This window comes from Schistocerca nitens, chromosome 4 (assembly GCF_023898315.1).
Source record: "Schistocerca nitens isolate TAMUIC-IGC-003100 chromosome 4, iqSchNite1.1, whole genome shotgun sequence".
NCBI classification, from domain to species: Eukaryota; Metazoa; Arthropoda; class Insecta; order Orthoptera; family Acrididae; genus Schistocerca; species Schistocerca nitens.
This window is the reverse complement of record NC_064617.1, coordinates 369,124,617-369,150,479: the sequence shown is the minus strand read 5'-3', so window position 1 is coordinate 369,150,479 and position 25,863 is coordinate 369,124,617.

Sequence of the window (25,863 nt, the reverse complement as noted above, 5' to 3'; positions counted from 1 at the left end):
AGTCCTGAATCATTCCTTTACGAGTGGAAGAGCACTGAGAAATGTCTCTTGAAATCTTTGATGGCTGAGTGAATAATCCATTTTGATACCTACTTATTTTAAATATGTTGAAAGTGCAAACAAAAACCTGAAATTCCCCACGCCAAAAACGACTGCAAAATGTATCGCTGACAGAAAACTAAGTATTTATTCCTGGCATGGTAAGACTGAAACGATCTACAGTGTACGGTAGTGGAAGAAAACTTCACAAGCCAATTTGCTAAAAGAGCGCTTTATTGGATGACCGGCTTAGATAGTGCTATGCTGTCATAATCGGATCTAATGCTTCTGAATTTTTACAACATATCGTCTATCAGTGTTACAAATACACTCCTGGAAATGGAAAAAAGAACACATTGACACCGGTGTGTCAGACCCACCATACTTGCTCCGGACACTGCGAGAGGGCTGTACAAGCAATGATCACACGCACGGCACAGCGGACACACCAGGAACCGCGGTGTTGGCCGTCGAATGGCGCTAGCTGCGCAGCATTTGTGCACCGCCGCCGTCAGTGTCAGCCAGTTTGCCGTGGCATACGGAGCTCCATCGCAGTCTTTAACACTGGTAGCATGCCGCGACAGCGTGGACGTGAACCGTATGTGCAGTTGACGGACTTTGAGCGAGGGCGTATAGTGGGCATGCGGGAGGCCGGGTGGACGTACCGCCGAATTGCTCAACACGTGGGGCGTGAGGTCTCCACAGTACATCGATGTTGTCGCCAGTGGTCGGCGGAAGGTGCACGTGCCCGTCGACCTGGGACCGGACCGCAGCGACGCACGGATGCACGCCAAGACCGTAGGATCCTACGCAGTGCCGTAGGGGACCGCACCGCCACTTCCCAGCGAATTAGGGACACTGTTGCTCCTGGGGTATCGGCGAGGACCATTCGCAACCGTCTCCACGAAGCTGGGCTACGGTCCCGCACACCGTTAGGCCGTCTTCCGCTCACGCCCCAACATCGTGCAGCCCGCCTCCAGTGGTGTCGCGACAGGCGTGAATGGAGGGACGAATGGAGACGTGTCGTCTTCAGCGATGAGAGTCGCTTCTGCCTTGGTGCCAATGATGGTCGAATGCGTGTTTGGCGCCGTGCAGGTGAGCGCCACAATCAGGACTGCATACGACCGAGGCACACAGGGCCAACACCCGGCATCATGGTGTGGGGAGCGATCTCCTACACTGGCCGTACACCACTGGTGATCGTCGAGGGGACACTGAATAGTGCACGGTACATCCAAACCGTCATCGAACCCATCGTTCTACCATTCCTAGACCGGCAAGGGAACTTGCTGTTCCAACAGGACAATGCACGTCCGCATGTATCCCGTGCCACCCAACGTGCTCTAGAAGGTGTAAGTCAACTACCCTGGCCAGCAAGATCTCCGGATCTGTCCCCCATTGAGCATGTTTGGGACTGGATGAAGCGTCGTCTCACGCGGTCTGCACGTCCAGCACGAACGCTGGTCCAACTGAGGCGCCAGGTGGAAATGGCATGGCAAGCCGTTCCACAGGACTACATCCAGCATCTCTACGATCGTCTCCATGGGAGAATAGCAGCCTGCATTGCTGCGAAAGGTGGATATACACTGTACTAGTGCCGACATTGTGCATGCTCTGTTGCCTGTGTCTATGTGCCTGTGGTTTTGTCAGTGTGATCATGTGATGTATCTGACCCCAGGAATGTGTCAATAAAGTTTCCCCTTCCTGGGACAATGAATTCCCGGTGTTCTTATTTCAATTTCCAGGAGTGTATGTCGTAACAAGAATTTTTACAACACATTATCCATCACTGTTACAAATATGACAGCATATCTGTGCCGAAACCGTTCATTCAATAACATGCCGCACCCTCCTCTTTTTTTAAACAATCTTGGTTTGTGAAGTTTCCTACGGCCATCATAAATATAATAAAGCAAAGTCAGCAGCAAACACACCATCTTCCAGAAAGAAGTTGGAGGAACGTGCCCGTTTCACTATCACAAAACAGAGCGTGTATTCTACGATGAAAACTGGTGCATCCAGTTGTCACGGCAGCAGGAAGGAGAAGATAGCCTTTGTGTGCGGGCTACGAGACCTCCCAAGACGAATTCTGACACCCAGTGTTCCCACTGGTTGACTCCAGTCAAAACTCGCACGCACATGCCTTGCGGGTGCTTCCACTCCCCCCCCCCCTCCCTCCCCTACCGACATGTATTGCTCTATCGCATATCGGACAGATAAGTAACTACAGTCCTTTCAGGGAGAAAGTGACTGTTGTAGTGCGCACAAATACGTGCCATGAAAGGAATTTCGTTCCAATAGCAGACGCCTTTAGAACTGAGGAAGATGTTGGCGAAAGCATCCATTCGAAAAAAAAAAGATTACTTCAGACCTGAAATAGGGACCATTGGTAATCCGGAGGAAAAGATACTGAAAGCATTTGAAACATGTTATGTGGTAACATTGAAGAATGTTAAAAACTTTGTGCTCAGATACAGGAGGAACTGAAGAAGGGCTAAACCGAATACGAATAGACAAGAGAAAAAGTGAAATGGAAATCTCAGACCAGATGAAGTGACAGGTTATTTGGGACACCTGCTATAATGTACAGGGATTGTTAGCGTGGTACTGGAAAGAACAGTGCACTGTAAACGTAGTAGTGGCAGACAAAGACAAAAATAGGCAAAAGAGGTTACAGAGGGGGGCTAGCAGCTACATGAGACGGAAAGAGTAGGAAACGATTGTAAAAAATGGAGGACAGCACTTTAGTCCAAAGACTGGTATAAAACTGAAAATGCGATTCACGTATAATAATGTTATTACAAAGTTTACGCTAAGCAGCATGGTTCCAGTCATTTTAGGCATTTATTTCAGAATGCTGTGTTAATTATAAAGTTCGTACTAGAGATACCAAAGAAAGAATTCCAAATATGCGCTTTGTAGTGGAAGAAAGAATAATGGAAAATCAGGTCCGAATACTATTTTAGTACACAGTTTTAAATGGTCAGTAAGTTTGGAAATAGGATGTTTTCACCATCTTTGTGCGCCTAGAGAAAGCCTTCGAAAATGTAATATAGACTAAGGTGTACGAAATTACGAAATGAACTGGAATAAAGCGTGGAAATATACAAGCAATCTACAATATCTACAAAAGCCAACTGGGTACTGTGAAGAAATTTTTACGATGTAGATGCGGAATAGTGACTTCGCCATCTCCTTTTGAACTTCAGTCTAGACACGTGAAGATGCCTGTCGGGGATGGAACAGGAAGCGTTTCGCGATGATATTTGTAGGTACGTGTATATAAATACCAACTTTTCACGGAATTTAGGTATAAACATTGAATTATACTTAATAAAATAGTGTCTACACTTCAGTATCTCTAATTTTAGCTTAATGATCACCCTACTGGTCTAAATAGGGAAGAATGCATGTCAATATGTACGTTAATGGATGCACAACCAACAAATATTTCAGAACTGAGAGATCAGTTTAACAAAATAAAATACCACTACGTCAATAATATCGGAACTTCAGGTCCTGAAAATGGCCGAGAATGACTTGGTTCTCAGTATTTTTGTAGTTAATGTGTTGATTAAAGTACTGTCTAACAGAACACACAGTAAACCGTAATAATGCCTAAAATAGCTACCAGTGTAAATGCAACTAGTCATTTTTTGTTGTACCAGCTAAAGACATATTGTGGTTAACGTAACACTAATATAAGAAAACGAAGACTAACGAATAAAATTACTTCGATTCAGAGACAAGCTGAATGGATGTGTTAGCTGATATTTAAATGATAGTTACTAGTGGTGACCAGATAACTATACAGTTGGATGGACTGCAGACTGCCATACATGCTAAATCATGCATCTTGTCTTTTATTGTTGCACATCGCAAGAAAACCTCGTATGTTGATCGTAACCAGCAATGTAACCTCCACAACGCGAGTATAGCCCAAGGCAAGGAGCCTATGAATAAATTCTGTGCCCTCGAGTGTGATGTAGCTCCGAAACTGCATGCAAAGACAGTATTTCATGCAGGTCGCATTTTTAGCGCTGCTTACGTATGCAGAACAACGTCGGTTTTACCCGTGATGTATACCCCAGTTGTGCAAGGGGGAACATCGTATGTGCCCTCTCACGCAGTTGGAAACCAGACGTAGGAGAACAGCGAAATTTATTTCTGTACAGAATTCATGCCCCCAATGGGGCCTGATGTGAACCAGGAGAAACGCTTTTAAAGTATCAAGAAACGACACAGATTTCGAGAAGAAATTACTCCCACGCATACCTCGGATATTTGGAAATTCCCCGTTCTGAACGATAATTGAAATAACAAAGCACTACAGAAAAAGCGATTTTCGCTCCCCAAGCATTGCGTGCGATTTCTCAGCACCATGAAGTGAGCTACAATTAGTACAGATTTGTAAAACAATGAAAAGAATCATAGAACTCAGGCTTTCACGACCGGTATTCGCGCTATTGTTGGTATTTGTTTTATGGGCATTAGGTAGTGGTCTGATGATGTCTCCAGCGTTGGAAGTCGAAACGTTAGGCAGTAAATAATACTCCGACCACGGTCTAATACGTATAAATCAAAGATCAGCAATAGTGAAAAGAATCCCATACTGCAAAATATGGAAATGGTTATCGCTGAATGACTTGGCCACAGGAAACCCAGCCGTAACGAAAGCAAGCAACTGTGGATTGTCATGTCATGCTGACGTTGTTAAACATGCAGTTTATCTATCACTGAGGGAAGGAACAATATCTATGTGTGTAAACTGAAGCTGCTTGCCTGTGTCCGTCTGTACATGCATACTAATTTCAGGAACTGCTATTGGAGATGTGATCCGATTTTTACTAATAGATATACTATTAACGAGAAAGGTTTTTGTGCGTAATTTATAAATATTTCACACGAATATAAATTCTCTGAATTGCGATGAATTAAAGTCAGTGTGTCAAAATGATGCTGTTGCGCCTAGAGAGAAGTTCGATGACTCGATAGAGCAGCAGCGCCTCGAGAATGCAGCAAGCAGGACCATATTCGCATCTGAAGTAGTGTTCTAGTGCGTCGCGAGAAACCGGAATTTTGTGCGATAGAATCTAGGCTGTCATTTTTTTCACTCTTTTATTGTAGCATTCACCTGACAACGATGTAGAGTTAAGCATTTCAAAATCTGACGACAGTTTCAAATGGCTAATTTCTGTATTCATAGGAACAGCAGTCGTAATTCGCTCTTAAGTAGCTGCAAATTCTTCGATCAATGGCCGGTGAATTACTAAACTTTGAAGTATCGTAATAAATTTGAAGCAAGAACGAAAAGATGATCTCCTCGTAATCAGGCTGTGATGTGGGACTTACGGTATGAAATAATCAAATATTTTTAAACAATAGTTTCCCTGCAACCGTTTGAGAACAGCTGCACAGCGAAAAAAACATGCCAAACCAAAATATGTAGTGTTTTAGTTTTTAAGCTACATGTAAAACATTCTCCGAAAAACTGTTTCAACAACTTTGCATCGTTTACACACAGTACGTTCTTTCAGACGTGCAGAAGGTGACTCAACATTCAGTTTCGGTCTTCCTTGAATCAAACGTAAATGTGAACACGATTCTTTGCGTGGCACAGTGAAGTAATCTGCCTTCTGTAACACAAGATAAACTTGTACATCATGCGTGGTTTTCTCATTTTTTCCTTTTATGTGTAGCTACTCAGCTAGCCTCGGATTCACATTGAATCACTCACTCACACACACACACACACACACACACACACACACACACACACACGCGCGCGCGCGCGCGCGCGCGCGCGCGCGCAACCATGTTTCGTATACAATATTTACGTTGGTTGTAAATATATTACATCACGATGTGCCAAGAGATGTCAATCCAATCGCCAATTCAATATGGAACATACAACTTTCATGCATCCAGACAATTTTCGTGCCGTGGCCTGCTAACATCGCGTAAGTTATGTGAAAGTGAAGATATTCAGTTACTTAACGTTGTTCTCCGAAATTTATTCACAGCTCTGTGCAGTGGCCCGCAAACAAAATACGTTACGCCAAACAAATCGTCTGGCCGTAGACGCTCTATGCGTAGTCGTGTAATGTCGGTAGTACTTTTGTACGTGAACTTTTGCTTTGCGTGCTTTGTGTTATATAAAATACCCTGTTGATGTCAGATATTATGATCAAGGCTGCAGCACGTACTGGGAGATTTTATATCCGCTCTACTTCGACCATCATCAGTTATTTTCCTCCCCAAATAGCAAAACTTATCTACTACTTTAAGTGTCTCATTCCCTAATCTAATTCCCTCAGCATCACCTGGTTTAGTTAGAATACATTCCATTAACCTCGTTTCGCTTTTGTTGATGTTCATCTTATGTCTTCCTTTCAAGACACTGTCGATCCCGTTCAACTGCCCTTCCAAGTCCTTTGCTGTCTCTGACAGAATTACAATGTCATCGGCGAACCTCAAAGTTTTTATTTCTTCTCCATGGATTTTAATACTTACTCCGAATTTTTCTTTTGTTTCCTTTATTGCTTGCTCAATATACAGATTGAATAACATCGGGGAGAGGCTACAAGCCTGTCTCACTCCCTTCCCAACCGCTGCTTCCCTTTCATGCCCCTCGACTCTTCTAACTGCCATCTGGTTTCTGTACAAATTGCCAATAGCCTTTTGCTCCCTGTATTTCATCTCTTCCACCTTCAGAATTTGAAAGAGAGTATTCCAGTCAACATTGTCAAAAGCTTTCTCTAAGTCTACAAATGCTAGAAACGTAGGTTTGCCTTTCCTTAATCTATCTTCTAATATAAGTCGTAGGGTCAGTATTGCCTTACGTCTTCCAGCATTTCTACGGAATCCATACTGATCTTCGCCAAGGTCAGCTTCTACCAGTTTTTCCATTCGTCTGTAAAGAACTCGTGTCAGTATTTTGCGGCCGTGACTTATTATACTGAAAGTTCGGTAATTTTCACACCTGTCAACACCTGCTTTTTTTGGGATTGGAATTATTATATTCTTCTTGAAGTCTGAGGGAATTTCTCCTGTCGCACACATCTTGCTCACGAGATGGGAGAGTTTTGTCAGGGCTGGTTCTCCCAAGGCTATCAGTAATTTTAATGGAATGTAGTCTACTCGCGGGGCCTTGTTTCGACAAAGATATTTCAGTGCTCTGTCAAATCCTTCACGCAGTATCATGTCTCCCATTTCATCTTCACCTACGTCCTCTTCTAGTATACAACAAAGTTCGTGTCTTGCGAAGTCATAAATTTTAATTACCGTGGACATCATTGCAATTTTAAATACTGGTAGTGTCATTAGACCCCTCACAGGCGAAAAGCTGTGGGAGACGAAGCACTAGTACAACTCAAGAAGAAGGAGGTTCGGAAGATTTCCTTAAGAAATCATCCTAACGTAACTGAAAAGACGCAACGACAAAATGCAAATAACCTGATGTCTTAAATACGACGCTAATTATCTGATGCGTTCCAGCGAACAGCTGTACCGTGCAGATTACGGCTAATGATAGTGCGTTTCTCAGGTATGATGCTTAGTATTTTAATGAAGTATCCCGATATATCATTGCTCAGTTATACCCGCACTCTAGATTCCAGGAAAAACAAAACTGCGAGTTAGAGCAAGAAACTGTAGTAAACTTTCAGTTAATTACATTAATTACTAAGTTTCATATGACATTAAAGAGTGTATTGAATTTACTGCAATGGCCACTGCCATTCGTTGCTAAATTTCGTGCAGTGGTCGCACTTTACAATACGAAAGCTGAATTCCGCACTCTGAGCCGGGCCTAGGCAAAATCACTAAATATGTTGGCCGCTACACAGCTGTTAATTAAAGGATACAGTGGGATACGCAGTGCGGTGTTTCATTATTACACCGCGGTATTCAGATCAGCAGCTGAACGGAGGCAAAACTTGCTACATGCGCCAGATGTACAGGGCCGACACGTGCGCCTGGAGATAAAATCGGGTCAATGGAGTTCCGATAATATGGAAATCCTGCCAATTAAAATGTCGTCATTGTAATCTTCTGTCCTACATTACATGACGTCCAGGCGTTGTTCTGCCGCTTTGTGGTCAAAATAACTATACGTTACCTTCCCAGAACGAAAGTTGAACACTGCGTCAGTTTATGCACTGTTTTGAAAATGTGCGCTGGAATCTCGCCTTGCCAAATGGCAGTTCGTAATTAGTGTTGGGACAGCTCAACCAGGAGCAGTGGCCGCGAAAGGCGAAGTTCCGGGCTCAGTTATTGGTTCGACATATCGTATAATGCGACAGGAAGCCTCAAAACAGCACATGCTGCATTGTAGAGTTAAAGAATGTATCATTTGTGGCTTTTGCATCCGTAATTATTGTTATTTAAAACACTGCACATGCTGCAGGAGGGAGTTGACTTCAGAATTGAAAGGGAACAAAATTTTAGTGACTGGAGAGAAATTGCGAGGAGATTCCCACAAGGTTCAGTTTTGGGTCTACCTCTGTTCCTCATACAGTATATGCGACTGATGTTTACTTAACATCCATCAAGCAGAACTGACACTATTTTCAGGCGATACCTCGTTTTTTAAATGACGCTGACTGGTTTGATGCGACCCGCTGATGATTCCTCTCTCGTGCCAACCTCTTCTGTTTTATCTCTGAGTAACATTTGGACTACAAGTTCAAAAATGGTTCAAATGGCTCTGAGCACTATGGGACTTAACTTCTAAGGTCATCAGTCCCCTAGAACTTAGAACTACTTAAACCTAACTAACCTAAGGACATCATACACATCCATGCCCGAGGCAGGATTCGAACCTGCGACCGTAGCGGTCACGCGGTTCCAGACGGTAGCGCCAAGAACAGCTCGGCCACACCGGCCGCCGCACTACAAGTCTTCAGTACTGGCTTTAAATAAATCCCATCAAAGAGAATCCAATAGAAGAGATTGTTAGCTAAGTTTTTCAAAGAATTGTGGTTCTCTGAATATGGACTCTCCTTTAATTTTGAGAAAACACACATTTTTTTCAGTTGTGTAAGACAAATAGAATTATACCAACAATTGATGTGAAACATGAACACGAGCCTGTAAAAAGGACAGATTCCTCCAATTTTTGGGTGTTCAGATTGATGAAAACTTTAAGTGGAAGAGGCATATTGTTGAGCTGCTCAGACATCTATCATTCAGATTCTACAAACTGGAACTATTGCAAGTTTTAAGATAAAGGGACAAAGAGAAATGAGCTGAGTTTTGTGTAGAAATGTTTAACAAAATGCAGACTGAAGACGATTTTCGTGATGAAATTGTGTTCAGTGATGAAGCTAACTGCCACATAAAGTGGTAGAGTGAATCGGCATAATGTTCGGATTTGGGGTGATCAGAAACTACGTAGCTTAATCGAATACGTATGGGACTCATTTAAGATAAATGTCTTTTTAGCGCTGTGAGCTGTAAAAAGATTTACAGTCCTTCCTTATTTCCGAGTAAGCTGTAACTGGCATATCGTGTCTGGATATTATTGAACATTTTTAACGCCTCAGTTAGAAGAGGATATGGGCACATAATTTATTTTCCACCAAGATGGCATACCACCACATTATCATCCTGAACTTGGCCCGTATCTTCGCAGTAATGTGCCGACTTGGCCTGGACGTGGTGGAACGGTATTCTAGCCACCGCGATCACCTTGTTTAACCCCAATGGACTTCTGTGTATGGGGTTGCATCAAACAGACAGTGTTTTTCCTTCGCTTCCGGGAAACTTCGACGAGCTGCGACAACGAGTAACAAAGGCAGTTAACACATACATTAAGTCTTGCTTCATGGGATGTGGCAGGAAATTAATTACAATGGGACGTTTAGAAATATAGCCACATTTAAAATTTGTTAATGAAACTTGATGATATACTGCATTCAGTGGTGTATCAAATATTTCTGTAAGTTATTTACCTTTTCCACAATTAAAGGAGCATTTTGTATAACTAACTTATAGACGCCTTGTATATTGCACACACCTCATCGTCCCCTTTTTGCAGTATCCCCCCGCTCTTCCTTCCCCACCCCCTCCCTCCCCCTGTCTTGCGGTCCATCTGATTCTCCCATACCTATCTGTCAATCTCCTCCTCCCCACTCTCTCTCTCTCTCTCTCTCTCTCTCTCTCTCTTTGCCTCTCCATTTCCTCCTCCCCTTCTCTTTGTGAAACTCGTGCAACCCTTCTCTCCCCTCATATATTCCTCCCGTCTCCCTCTGTCCATACATCTACCCTCTCTGTACATCTGCTCTTCCTCCTCCCTTTGCACATTTTCTCCTCCCTGTCTGTTCGTTCTCTCCAGCCCCCTTTCTCCCTATCCATTCCTTCTAGGCCCCCTTCTCTCTTTCCAGCATCTCCTGCCCCTCTCACCCAATCTATCCACTCCTGCCCCTCTCTCTGTTCATCCTCTCCTGCCCCCTCTATCTGTCCGTCACTTCCTCAATTCCTCTCAGTCTTCCCCTATACGTGCCCATCCACACGTGTGGCCCCCGCAAAATAACGCTATAAAACAGTCCTATACTACTGGAAAGCACACATCTGCGTATTGGGTGCCAAGCGGTTCTTGCCATAACACCCTCTGAAAGCTCTCAGTGATGTTGCATGGCCATCTTCAACTCTTTCAAACCTCTTTGATTGGGTTGCTACAGCAAATTCGTCTGCGTATACAGGGTGAGTCACTAAATATTGCCACCTAGAATAACTCCGAAAGTATGGTAGTAGCTGAAACGTTTGTAGGACAGATGTTGCATGGGAGAACGGGGGCCATAACATGACGTTAGTTGTCTGTTGCTAGGTGTGGTCGCCTCACAGTTATGAAGGTCAACTTCGTTTTTGTAAATGTGATGCTATACTTTGGTACTTATTTTCCGACAGCGGCTATCGAGTCGAATCCAATGGTGTGTTACAGTAAGGTCTTTGAAGGTCAACGAAGGTCAAAAAGGTGACGTGAACGGTCATTTACAGAAGGTGTTCGATATGATGACCATTGGTATCAATGCGGGACTGTAATCTTCTTAGCCGACCGGAGTGGCCGTGCGGTTCTAGGCGCTACAGTTTGGAGCCGAGCGACCGCTACGGTCGCAGGTTCGAATCCTGCCTCGGGCATGGATGTGTTTGATGTCCTTAGGTTAGTTAGGTTTAATTAGTTCTAAGTTCTAGGCGACTGATGACCTCAGAAGTTAAGTCGCATAGTGCTCAGAGCCATTTTTTTGTAATCTTCTTATCACGGATTGAGTGGTATTCCTTATCACTTCGGCACTTATCGAAGCACATGCTCTACAATTCTCTCTCGTATATCGTGCAAATAGGAAATATTCGCCGAATAAGGCGTATCCATCTAACGTGCCGTTGACATGTAAACACCATTCGACGGTTTCGCAATACAACACTAAGAGCAACGGTAAGACTAGTATCGTCGTATCAAGCGAATGTGAATGATGTATTCCTTCGAAGAACAAGTCGATATGCTTCTCATTTACAGAGAATGCCAAAGAAATCAGTGAGAGCTAGAGACTTATACGCTAAAAGATATCCTCAACGTACTCACCCTACACGTTGTACAGTTAAATATGTGTATGATAATTTGAGAGCAACTGGACGCATCGGGAACATATCCGGCAAAGGAAAGTTACTAACGGCGAAACGGAAATTGGTACTCTTGCCACTGTGGTTCGAGATCCTTGTGTTAGTTAGCGTCAAGTAGCAAGGGAATGTGGCATGAGCCACAGTAGTGTTGTTCGTGTTCTGCATCGCCATAAATATCATCCTTTCCATATCCGTCTCCACCAGGAATTAGCTGGTACGGATTATAAGCGCTATGGGACTTAACATCTGAGGTCATCAGTCTCCCAGAACTTAGAACTACTTAAACCTAACTAACCTAAGGACAGCACACACATCCATGCTCGAGGCAGGATTCGAACCTGCGACCGTAGCGGTCGCGCGGTTCCAGACTGAAGCGCCTAGAACCGCTCGGCCACACCGGCCGGCGAACAAATCGTGTAAGCGGCGGTTGTTAATAAGAACAACATTTGACTGACCTTTTCTGCCAAAGTCCCGTTCCTAATTCATTACACATGGAAACGTTACTTCACGCCTTTCTTGCATTCACAGCGCCAGATTTTCACCTGGTGGCCAAAATTGTAACTAATCTTTTGTCCAACGGTATCGGTTCCTCATTGAGGCATTTAGAATATCTTACAAGTTTCTCCCGCATACGATAATTACACACTGGATCTCTGTGAGTATTTCTTCTTCAGTTATGACCACCCGGTGCTTGTTGCGGCTTTGTGTATTGTGTAATTGCCTTCTGCCTTTGAGGACACTTCGACCCTGCAGACAGCGAGCGCGTACGACGCCGCTGGCGTGTCTGTGGTATGCCGGACACGCCCGCCCGAAACGCGATTGTGCCGCATCGCACCTGGATTTCCCTGCAGCAGGGCTCATCCCGGATACAAACACTGGCCGTTACGCGCGAAATATGTATGAGGGCGGGAGCCTGGCGGCCACTGAAGCTGGCGCGCTTCCAGCACCTTTCCCACACTTGCCTGTATTTACTGGCCCGGGCCGGGCCGGGCCGCCTCGTCTGCCTGATTGCGCCTCGTGGCTGCCGTCTGTGTGTGTGTGTGTGTGGAGAGAGAGAGAGAGAGAGGCCCACAGTGATTGCGGCGGCGCCGGCTCGCGCGGCCCGTGATTCAAGGCACCTGCTGTGTGTGGCATGTTTACCGCGACGCGATGTGCGGTCCACTGCCGCCACAGCCGCAGCCGCTGCCACCGGCGATAATAAACTAAGCTCGTCGCCAACCAGACGGCCAGATCTACCTGGTCGTCCGTTCATTCGTCCTCCCCTTTTCCACTGTGCATTTCTGGTCTGCATCATTAGTTAGGTGAAATTTGACATTTCTACAGTACACGGCATTTTTTTTTCTTTACAACTGTCTTTGATCGCATTTGGTTGATTTGTGACAGCTTTCCGGTTCCGTTTCAGTAGTCTCTCACTAAAGAGACACGTCAAGTCGTCATCTAACACCTCTTGCGGTCACTTGAAATCAACTCAAGTGACAACTACGGGCGCTAGATAATTCTACGATAGGTGGCGGTAAATTCGCGCAATTTACAGTTTTTGTAATATTGTGGTCAATGAGGAGTAGATTTTTCGCGATTTCAAATTCGAGTCATAGTCCGAGTTGTGACCTCTAAGCAAAAAATTTTCAAATGTTGGGACTTAACTGCTAAGGTCATCAGTCCCTAAGCTTACACACTACTTATCCTAAATTATCCTAAGGACAAACACACACATCCATGCCCGAGGGAGGACTCGAACCTCCACCAGGACCAGGCGCACAGTCCATGGCTACAGCGCCTTAGACAACTTTTTTTTTTTAATCTCATTTTGTTCGTTTTCGTTCGTTGTATCTGCTTGGGGCGGACGTCGCAAGATACCAGTTTCAGTTCGTCGTTGATCCATTAACTCAGTTTTTTTTTTTTTAATTACAGAAGGCAGCTACCCTCTGACCGAACACGCTGAGTTACCGTGCCGGCTTTTCCATTCACTCAGTTTTTTATTACTGAGGGTAGGAATGACCGCTCGGCTAATCCCGCGCGGCTACCTCTAAGCCTTCCAAATTCCAGTTCTGTCTGATTTTTAATTACAGAAAAATTTACAATTTAGCTAAAACAAAAATTGTGAGGTTTTACCCCACAAAATAGGGTGCAGTTTTTTGCTCCATTTGAGATAAACATGGATAAAAAGAATACATAATAAAACCACCGGAAATAATCCTTTGCTGTATTGTAGCCAAGTTACTCAACACTATGTTTAACTAAAATGTCTCGTAAATTTGAGAATAATACTTAAAAATACTTTCTTCTCCACGAAAGGAGCGTTATTAGGGTAACGTGATGATGATGATGATGATGATGATGATGTTGTTTGGTCTGTGGGACGCTCAACTGCGCGGTCATCAGCGTCCGTACAAAGTCCCAATGTTTTCACAGTTTTCACAATTGTATTTCGTACGCAGTCCAGTCTAGCCACTCTCACGAATGATGATGATGATGATGAAATGATGAGGACAACACAAACACCCAGTCCCAGGGCAGAGAAAATCCCCAAACAGGACAGGAATCGAAACCGGGACCCCGTGATACAGAGATAGCAACGCTAGCCAATAGACCACGAGCTGCGGATTGGCGTAACCTGATGGGTTTCAGTTACTGAGGCTAAGCGTACCTAGTGAACAGGATAATTTGTTAGGTCCTGTGATTCTTCTTTGAAGTTGTTGTTCGTCGGATACTACTTCGCCAAATCGTAAGTCCATAGCTACGGGGTGTTTCACAACTCATTTTACACTCTTCGAGAGGTTGTAAAGGCGACTAACTAGATCAAGAATTATATGGGCCCTAAAAAGCGGACCTGAGGTGCTATGAGCACTTGTTCAATAGAGGAGATGTGTTTCACTTTAACGGAGATCAACAAGTGCTCATGTAAGTATTTTTGAGCCCATGTTAACCAGACATTTGTTCTTGTCTTGGTAAATACTACCAGCTCTGAAAGTTGGATACCCTACATTCTTAGCAGCGACGGTGATGGTGCGTGTATTCCACTGTCAGAGGTTTCAGAATGATTTTCCTTGTAAGCTTCGTTTCCGAACCAGGGACCCCAACCTCAAATTGATACATTTGTTCTTCTCTATCTCCAGAGTAAATGTGAAAAGGAAATTAAAGGTTAGGAAGAAGGATTAAATGCTTTGACGTTTGGGAACTTCAGTGTAATTTTGTCGGAGACGGCAAGGGACTTACAAGAGCCGTTGAACGGTAAGGACGTTACGCTTTTTGAAAAGAGGTTACAAGATAAACATTGAGAAAAATAAAAAAAAAAAGAGGTAACCGACTGTAGACGAATCAAATCAGGCAACTCAGAGAGAATTACATTAGGAAATGAGATGTTAAATGTAGTTGATGAGTTTTGCTATTTAGGCAGCAAAATAGCTCATGATGGCCGAATCAAAATGCAGACTGTGGGTAGCAAGAAAAACGTTTCTGAAAAAATGAAATTTTTTAACGTCGAACACAAATCAAAATGTTAGGTAGTCTTTCATGAAGGTATTTGTCTGGTGAGTAGCCTTACACGGAACTGAAACAAACACGATAAAGCGATCTGGCAAGGACAGAATATATACTTTTGAAATATTCTGCAACAGAAAAAATGCTGAGGATTAGATGGTTAAATGTAATCAAGAAGTACCGAACGTAATCGGGGAAAAAATGATGGCTCAACGTGACCAAAAGAAGGGATCAATTGGTAGGCAGGTAAAACTTGTAGAGGAAGACCAGGATTTGAATTTTCAAATGGATGAACGCTGCAGTACTTACGCAGAGGTGGAGAGACTTGTAAACGATAGGCCGCGTGAAGAGCAACACGAACCCACTCTTCGGACTAAAGACCACAACAACGAAAACAACAAAACAACAACAACATGTTCTTAACCTAGTCATTTTCACTCCTCTATTTCTTTCTTTTTCTGTATTTACGGTCACCACTTTAATCAGCCTAAATACAAAGACTTATTCCTTACTTCATTCTCAATTGTTAGAATTTTTCAGATACGTAAATAACAATTCGTGAATACCTTGACATCAGCCGTATTAGGTATAGCTTTACTACCTATTAGCAACATATGAAAATATGTGCGGATCGGGACCCGAATACGAACATCCCAGTTATCGCAAGCGATCCGGTCGCCGTAACCACTTCGACTATGCATGCATGGTATCCGGACCGTCAGAACTTCCATATGACACACTGATGCTGATGCCATAGCCCCTTATATTATTTTCTACAGCTCCGGATCGTCAGTAAAATCTATTCTGTCAGTCATGCAAATACAGTGGTAATTGTACATTATTCTAGTCTTGCTATAATTAACTGTGTCCTAGTTTCGAGTGTGTTTTATTTGTTCCACGAATTGTTGAAGTTTATCTGCGACAGTAGCGCTGTCAATAAATCGAGGAGATCGAGATATATTCCAATAACTCGTACTCCTTCTTCATTTTTCCCTCTTTAAGGATCTGAAAACTTCTTCCTGAACTACTATGAGTCGTCTCGGAATTTATTCAATCCCTCAGTATCATTTTTAACTGAGTTTGTTGTAGGGACTTCGTTAATTTTTTAAATATCGGGATGTGTTGTATCTGCCTAAGCTACCAGTACTGTTCACCGTATTTGCATCGGTTTTGAAAAATTCTGTACCCGCTATGTAAATTCTGTATTTAAAGATGTGAAACAGAGATATCGCAAATTCTTTGCATCTTTGCAGAAACGCCGACAACATTTCCTTTTGTCAATGCCAACAGACGTCGAGGACGAAAACAGAGCAGTTTATATGGATATTGAAGCCCGACCGTAAATCTCAAGGGATGCAGCGAGACGCTATTGGTGCGGGATATTGTAGAGCTCGGGATCCTCGTCTGACGCATTTTGGCCCCAAAGAGGCTCCCTTAGATAAACCACCTCTCACTGCTTTTATGTGCATTTACCTCAAGGAGCACAGGCAAATGTAGCGGACAGAGCACAGTTTTTTTTTTTTTTGCGATTTCTGATCCTTCGCCTCGCGCACTGCACATAAATGCATTTTAATGCGGTTACCTAAGGGGCGCATTACGGGGCACGGGGAGAGTGTTCGGAAGAGAAAATAAAATTCGCCTCATAAATTGTTGCTGGGTTTCTGCGACGTATCAGCAGCCATAAAGTAGAATAAAGTATCCCGCACTGTGAAGGATGGTCCGTAGGCGACCTAGCGTGCTGACACTGGATTTATTTGTCGGGGAGAGTCAGACACTTGGTATGTATATTTGCCAATAAAAGAGTGAATCGTATCTTTTTTGCGTCCTTGGAGTTTAAGCGGCCACAATCCCAATACTCTCTCATCGTCGGGCGGCGATCGAGACAAATAATTACGCGACTTACGGCTGTACGGATTTATTAATTCACTGCACTGCCACACAATTATGGCAGTCTAAATAAGAAACGGCCACCTCGCTTTGACACGCGCGGCACGGTTAAACTTCTAAATACTCCCAAGTCGATGATTAATACCCTGTAAATATCTAAATACTCTCTGTAAGACGCCGAGATCCGATCACTGGACTGGAATATGTGCACCACTGACCTAGGGCTATTATAGACTACGACAGTTTCATAGCAGCTTTGGTCAGTTAAGCTCGTACCTGTATTACCTGTATGTTGGGTATGTTGCATACGCATCAGGCGTTACCTCAAAATTATCGCTTTCTTTACGTATGCGATCAGTGTCTTACCAGGTTACCCTAAAAACCGGATTTGGTGAACCATCTACAAACTGAGTGAGGACATATAAAGCGCCGGTTAACCAACAGAACATTTTTTTTACGTAGTTATCCTCCTGCATGTTGCTTACGAATAAGCAATACTTACAGCAAATCTGAGCCAGCTTAATTCAGGTTTTATGCGAGAACTGTTGACTTGGAATGTGAAACAGAGGGGTGATGTAGTAACAATAAAGAAAACAATACAGATTTATCGTATATTGCTAGAAAACGTAATTTGAAGAAAAAGGTAAAATAAAAAAAAGCTTAGGGACTGATGACCTTAGCAGTTAAGTCCCATAAGATTTCACACTCATTCGAACATTATTTGTGGCAAGTGGCATCTTTTCTTTTCTTGTAGAATACAATACCTGTTTCATAGCTTGGGACTCCCATGATCATTGTAGTGAGAATTTGATGGCATCTTAATACCGACCAGTAATAAGAGAATATAGCTTTTCACCAAGTTGCTGTAATAGTGTCATAGAACACTTCTTTGGCTTTTTATAAATTCCGTTATCTTGAAACAAGATGAATACATTAAAAATATATGCCTGGCCGCTGGCCGCTTCCCACTATAACCGACTGTACGCCATTACGCAAGATGCTGTCTGAAGACGAAATTACATAATCTAGACAATTCATAAACAAGAGGTTTCGAAAGCAGAAATATACCTTTTTACCAGAAATTAACTGTCAAGTATATATTTTCTTAGTACTTGACTTCATGTCACTTGGCTCACATCAGACGCAGAGAAAACGTGAAACAAACTATTTAAAAAAGAGGTGGGATTGGTGGGGGGGGGGGGGAGGGGGCGCTACAAGGGAATTATCGAATGGTACGAAAATCGGTACATGTGATGTACATGTGAAGACAAACAAATGATTACAATTTCAGAAACGTTAGATGATTCATTTAAGAGAAAGATCTTCATAAATTGGGAAAATCAATAACTCAGTGGTCCACCTTTTGCTCTGACGCAAGCTCTTATTCGGCTTGACACTGTATGACAGAGACGTTGGGTGTCATCCTCATGGATGTCTTACCAAATTCTGTCCGCCTGACAAATCAGACCGTCAAAATCTCGCGCTGGTTAGAGAGCCCTGCCCATAGTATTCCAAAGATTCTCAACTGGGGAGAGACCCGGCACCTAGCTGGCCAAGGTATGGTTTGGCAAGCAAGAAGACGAACAGTAGAATCTCTTACCGCGTGCGGGCGGTCGTTATGTTCCTGAAATACAAGCCCAAGAAGGCCTGCCATGAATGGCAACAAAATGAGGTGTAGAATGTCATCGTCATACGGCTGTGCTATAAAGGTGCCAAGGACGACGACCGAAGGGATACTGCTATGAAAAGAAATGGCACCCCAGATCATCGGTCCCGGTTGTCGGGTCATATGGTGGGTGACAAAGGGATTGGCATCGCACTGCTGTCTGGGGCGTCTTCAGACACGTCTTCTCTGATCATCAGTGCTCAGTTCGGAGGGAGACTCATAATTAAAGACAGTTCTACTCCAGTCAATGAGATTCCAGGTGGGAAGACATGTCTGGAGTCGCCGCGGACAGCGGTGGGATATCAGCTTGGCTGTCGCCCGTCATACGCCCCGAGAGCGTGGAGTGACTGTCTCTATTGTCTGATGTGCCATTTCTTATATAGCAGAACCCCTTTGGTTGTCATCCGCCGCACCTTTACAGGACCGCGGTACGCTGACGATATTCTATGCCCAGGTTTATTGCCCGTCACGGCAAGCCATCCTGGGCTTACATTTCAGCAATTTAATACCCGCCCGCTCACGGCGAGATTTTCTACTGATTGTCTTCGTGCTTGCCAAATCCTACCTTGTCCAGCAAAGCTGCCGAATGTCTCTGCAATTGAGAATGTTGGGAGCATTATGAACAGGGCCCTCCAACCATCTCCGATTTTGCCGATCTAACGCGCCAATTGGACAGTATTTGGGCGATGTCCCTGAGGAGACCTTCCAACAACTCTATCAATCTGTGGCTAGCGAAAAAACTGCTTGCATGAAGACCAGAGGTGGACCAATGCGTTATTGACTTACTCAATGAAACTGTAATCATTTGTTTGTCTACACATTAGCTCACATCTACCGATTTCCGTCCATTCGGGTAATTCCTCCGTGGTGCATCTTTTTGTATGAAACGTAGGTGTACGCGTTCCGCTTTTAACCGGCCCACGTTTGACTGTTAGCCAGGCAGGCAAGCTGTCGCACGTTGTCATCAGAATGGACAGGCTGCTCTATTCCCATCCGGACCAAGAAGTGCCCAACCCAAGCAGACTATAGGAGTCTTGCTTGCCTGCCCGTCTTCCCGTGGTGCTACAATACGTAGCAGTTTTTTCCGTACGTTTTCACTGTAGTATTACGAGTAAGATTAGAATCTTTTTACCGGAGTGTCACAATGTTACGCTCAAAGGACTATGTATAGTTTTTTTGGTCATTACAGCCTTTGTCCTTTTTTTCTTTTTCAGCGTATTTCGCGCTTATTTATTTCAGTACGAACGGTTCTCTCTGCAGCTTAGCCTTATTTCGACTAGTAATGGCTATTTTCAATTCGACCCATCATCAGTTACCTCTAAGACATTCTTTCTATAGTAGACAGAAGTGTCTCTGAAAATCTAAATCCTTTGCATTTCATATAAGAACCTGAAGATGTTTATTATACTGCAACGCCAACTAAAGTAGCTTTTCGAAGTCAAGCTTCTTTAACGTTTGCTTGTTTTATCCAAATATGAACCCAGTTAATTTTAATTACTTTTTCCAGGATCTGTATTGCGGTTTCGCTGAATTCATTCCCACTGGCCAAAATAGTTCATTCTAAATTCCCCTTGTGCACTTTAGCAACAAGAAGTGCTTTTTTCATATTATGTTAACCTAAAAAGTACATATCTGAAAGAAGAAGCTTTCCTTTGATACGAATCTTTCTTCGCACAATGTTCCGTACCACAAGAATGTCGTTTTTAATATGAATTGAGCCATATTTTTTCTATTTCAATCAATGTTTGCCCTATATTTAGAAAGCCTGTAAACTGCCAAATGCCAAATGTAATCAAGTCCTCAGAATACAATTGTACACACTTCTCAGGCAATAAGGCTTCGTCCTCTTTTTTTCTTTTCTTTCTTTTTTTTTTTTTAAAAAAAAGACATAGCGTGAAGAAACTGAGGGTCAAATTTACAGACATGTCATAACGTACATGGGATTCCCGAATGAGTGTTTAGTAACTTTTTACACAATTTGTATTGTGAGGTACATACCAAATTATTTGACGCTGCCTCATAACCACACAACTTTTCCCCTACTGGACTTGGGCTCTCTTTCGTGACTGATGTATATTCCCCATTTGTTAATTTCTCCTGAATCTCCTTAAGTTTGGTTTCTTACTAATTTCGCTGCCCCCCTCCTCCTCCCCCTTTAAGATAGCTGAGCTGCATTGAAACTACCTATGCAAACATATACCCCGCTAGGCACGTTGGATTGACAGAGCAACCGGATACGAGATGAAACAGACTGAACCGGTCTCGTGAAGCTTGCCAGACTTGTGGAACCCCAATTTGGTCTGCTTTAAGCACTGTGCTTCAGTACACATGCACTCTTGTGTCTCCATTTTGGCCAGCTGAGCTGCTTTAATGGTAGCGGCGGATATAGGGGCAGGCACGGTGGAAGGAGACTTTGTTCGCCTCTGATCTTAGAATGCACTTCGCTGTAAAAGAACACAGGATCTATCGCCGCCGCCCGGAGTGACCGCGCGGTTCGAGGCGCCATGTCACGGATTGCGCGGCCCCTCCCGCGGGAGGTTCGAGTCCTCCCTCGGGCATGGGTGTGTGTGTTGTTCTTAGCATAAGTTAGTTCAAGTAGTGTGTAAGTCTAGGGACCGATGGCCTCAGCAGTTTACTCCCTTAGGAATTCACACAGATTTGAACATTTTTGATCTGTCGCCACCGAGCTCACCGACGAAACCAAAGAAGTCTCTTTGAATAGTTTTTAGTGTTCGCCGCTAGACTGCAGCAATTTACAAGACAATAAAACGAAGCGGATACTTTTTGCGACCTAGCTACTAGAGCCGTCCTTACCCAACGTCTTCTAAAATGAATATAAGGAGAAAATCAGAGAAATTAGAACTAATACGGAAGTTTACCTACAATTATTCTCCTCAACTGCCATTCAAGAACGGAACAGGGAATGGGACAACAGCCATTGGTACTAGAAATACTTTCGGCCACGATAACGTGGTTTGAGGAATATGTATTTAGTTGCTTCCATTCTTGCACCTTTCCTGTGAGGTATCAGAGACGCAGTATGGCAAATGACAGAACATAAACGGTTAGAAAAGACAGAGGCCGTATAAAAGGCACCGCATGCAAAAGCAGACAGAGCAGAATGGTTACTGGTTATCCGTTCTGCGACAAATGTGCAATATATTCCAGCAGCGACAGAGGATGTCCCCGCGCCCTTCTCCCGCGGACAGCGGTTGCAAATGTGCGGGCTTTGCGGCGCCCTCCGTTCTTTCTCACTGGGGCACGCGCCAACCCACATCTCCGATGTCGCCTTCGCACCCCCTCAGCTGCGCAGAGCGCCACCGCGGTTCCTCACAGCGTAAAATGAGAAATCCCACGCCGTTTGCTCGGAATGAAGTAATATGGAACACGCAGACAGGCGCGCAGGCTCACTAGAACACTCACTCACACTGCGCTAGGCGCAGGGATAGCGGGAGGGAGCGACGAGCTGCTGAGGAGGGCTGTGAGGGGGACCAGGGGTGACGCGCGATAGACGCCTCCGCGAATATGGATGTTCTGGGGTGGCGCTCCCCGCCCGACGCGCCGACGAAAATTATCCGCAGGTCATACCATTTCCGATGCTGAGAACGTCGCGAAGGGTGTCCAGGACAGCGTGTGATTTAAATAAAACTAATGTTTGCGGCGATGGAGCATCGCTTGCTATAAGCAACAGTACAGTGTACGAGGATGACGGAAAAATGTTCTCGGCCCGGAATTGTTAAACATAAGGCTGTCATCAATCAGAAGACTGGTCTAATAAACTCAGTGTACTACTGGGCTTAGTCCTATCGGAGGTGGTATGCCATTGCCTTGCTCCAACTGATGAAATGAGTTAAACAACCAGCTACACTATCTCTTCAGAAGCACACGAGACACCTACGTAGTGCAGGAAACGTATTCGAAATAACGAATATGAACCACCAGCAGCTGTATTTTAGAAAGACGACTATGAAAATTTGAGCGGGACCGTTTTACGCGAGCGATCGCCTTAACCGCTTCGGCCGTCCGTGCACGAATCAGGGCCAGACACATACTTCGCGTGTGTCGTCGTCTACGTGCCACAACCAGCACTTGTACGTTTCGATATTCCCGTCCAGGAAGTAGATATTTTTTGAGAGTAGAAGGCCTGGTATTGGCGGTTAAATAGGAAATAGCACTGCTTTTGCTATGGAAAAGTACGATGCAATGATCCAACGGACATGCAGTAACAGCAGAATCGGTCGGTGAGGAAAGCTCAATGACTACGAACATGGACTAGTCATTGAATGTCTCTTGAGAACTCTTCTAAAGCAGCTCAAGTCGACTGCTGGTTTGTGACTGTGAAGTGCAAAAACCACAGCTAAACCAAGAGCAGGCAGACCTCAAGTGGAGACGAACGTGGTCGTCGAGCATTGCGGAGGTTGGCTGTACGAAATGGCTTGAACTCGGCGCAAGAAATCACTAGTGAGTTCCAAAATACACTAATGGCCATTAAAATTGCTACACCAAGATGAAATGCAGATGATAAACGGGTATTCATTGGACACATATATTATACTAGAACTGACATGTGATTACATTTTTACGCAATTTGGGTGCATAGATCCTGAGAAATCAGTACCCAGAACAACCACCTCTGGCCGTAATAACGGCCTTGATACGCCTGGGCATTGAGTCAAACAGAGCTTGGATGGCGTGTACAGGAACGGCTGCCCATGCAGCTTCAACACGATACCACAGTTCATCAAGAGTAGTGACTGGCGTATTGTGACGAGCCAGTTGCTCTGCCACCATTGACCAGACGTTTTCAATTGGTGAGAGATCTGGAGAATGTGCTGGCCAGGGCAGCAGTCGAACATTTTCTGTATCCAGGAAGGCTCGTACAGGATCTGCAACATGCGGTCGTGCAGTATTCTACTGAAATATAGGGTTTCGTTGGGATCGAATGAAGGGTAGAGCCACGGGTCGTAACACATCTCAAATGTAACGTCCACTGTTCAAAGTGCCGTCAATGCGAACAAGAGGTGACCGAGACGTGTAACCAATGGTACCCCACACCATCACGTCGGGTGTTACGCCAGTATGGCTATGACGAATACACGCTTCCAATGTGCGTTCACCGCCATGTCGCGAAACACGGATGCGACCATCATGATGCTGTAAACAGAACCTGGATTCATCCGAAAAAATGACGTTTTGCCATTCGTGCACTCAGGTTCGTCGTTGAGCACACCATCGCAGGCGCTCCTGTCTGTGATGCAGCGTCAAGGGTAACCGCAGCCATGGTCTCCGAGCTGATAGTCCATGCTGCTGCAAACGTCGTCGAACCGTTCGTTCAGGTGATTGTTGTCTTGCAATCGTCCCCATCTGTTGAGTCAGGGATCGAGACGTGGCTGCACGATCCCTTACAGCCATGCGGACAAGATGCCTGTCATCTGGACTGCTAGCGATACGAGGCCATTGGGATCCAGCACGGCCTTCCGTATTACTATCCTGACCCCACCGATTCCATATTCTGCTAACTGTCACTGGATCTCGACCAACACGAGCAGCAATGTCGGGATACGATAAACCGCAATCGCGATAGGCTACAATCCGACCTCTATCAAAGTCGGAAACGTGATGGTACTCATTTCTCCTCCTTAAACGAGGCGTCCGCAGCTCGTGGTCGTGCGGTAGCATTCTCGCTTCCCACGCCCGGGTTCCCGGGTTCGATTCCCGGCGGGGTCAGGGATTTTCTCTGCCTCGTGATGACTGGGTGTTGTGTGCTGTCCTTAGGTTAGTTAGGTTTAAGTAGTTCTAATTTCTAGGGGACTGTTGACCATAGATGTTAAGTCCTATAGTGCTCAGAGCCATTTGAACCAACCTTAAACGAGGCATCACAACAACGTTTCTTCAGGCGACGCCGGTCAACTGCTGTTTGTGTATGAGAAATCGGTTGGAAACTTTCCTCGTGTCAGCATGTTGTAGGTGTCGCCACCGGCGCCAACCTTGTGTGAATGCTCTGAAAAGCTAATCATTTGCATATCACAGCAACTTCTTCCTGTCGGATAAATTTCGCGTCTGTAGCACGTCATCTTCGTGGTGTAGCAATTTTAATGGGCAGTAGTGTAGCACAATGACTATGCGTAGAGAGCTAATAAGAATAGGATACAATAGAGCAGCAATTCCTCATGAGCGACACATCTCTGGTGTCAGTGCTGAGCGATGCTTGAGGTGGCCTAAGGACCGACGCCGCTCGACAGTGGATAAATCACACTGCATGAATTAGTAATTTCATGAAAACCTGAATTCCCACCTCGCCCAGAAGTTCGCGGCAATACGGCTCATGCCCTCGGAGCGCACCGGAGGGAACGCCCATATGCCGGACGCTGAGTGGAGTGCCACACGTATGCGTAAAGCGGCGTGCTGGCAGAGATGTTGGCAGTCAGGTGACGGGACTCCATGAACCGTGTCGCCGAGGGCGCTGGCAGTCAAGACTTCGGTTGGAGGGCGCTGGAAGACAAGTCTTCGGTTCGACGCCTGCCCTCAGGCCCATTTTGTTTTCATCTGTATGGCAGACCCAGGAACTGCACATTGTCGCCAACCGAGGGAGGCAACCGTGGTACAGCAAGACAGATGGGAATCGGCCAGCGAACGGAACACTGCTAGTAACATGGAGGGCGAGGATCGATTGCTGAAGAGATGAAGCAGGAAACGTGTGGCGGCCCGAGGAGGCGGCCTGGCGAACTGTCGGCCTAGGCTTTAAGTGTTTGATGTCAACATGGGGCATCGTCCCGGCTGGAGCAGCGGACGGAGCTGGGCCTCACGAATCTGAGGAATGCAGCTCAGCCAGGAGTGAAGAGCTAGTTTCTGCGGTGTGTTTTCTTGCACGACCGTTAAAAGAGTACGTGTTACCTGTGGTAAGTGCTGGCTGTAGTGCACACGAATGAGGCAGGTCCTACCTGCGTTATTATTGATTACGCGATGAAACACAAGGCGGCAGCTGGTGGGCCTAGTATATTCAAGTGGAAGAGTACTAGCTGAAGGGAGTATTATTGCTGAAAAGAAAATTGTCATTGCTGTTGAACTTTATTGCATTATCGTTCTGATGTTCTTTGTGCTGGAGATACACTCCTGGAAATTGAAATAAGAACACCGTGAATTCATTGTCTCAGGAAGGGTAAACTTTATTG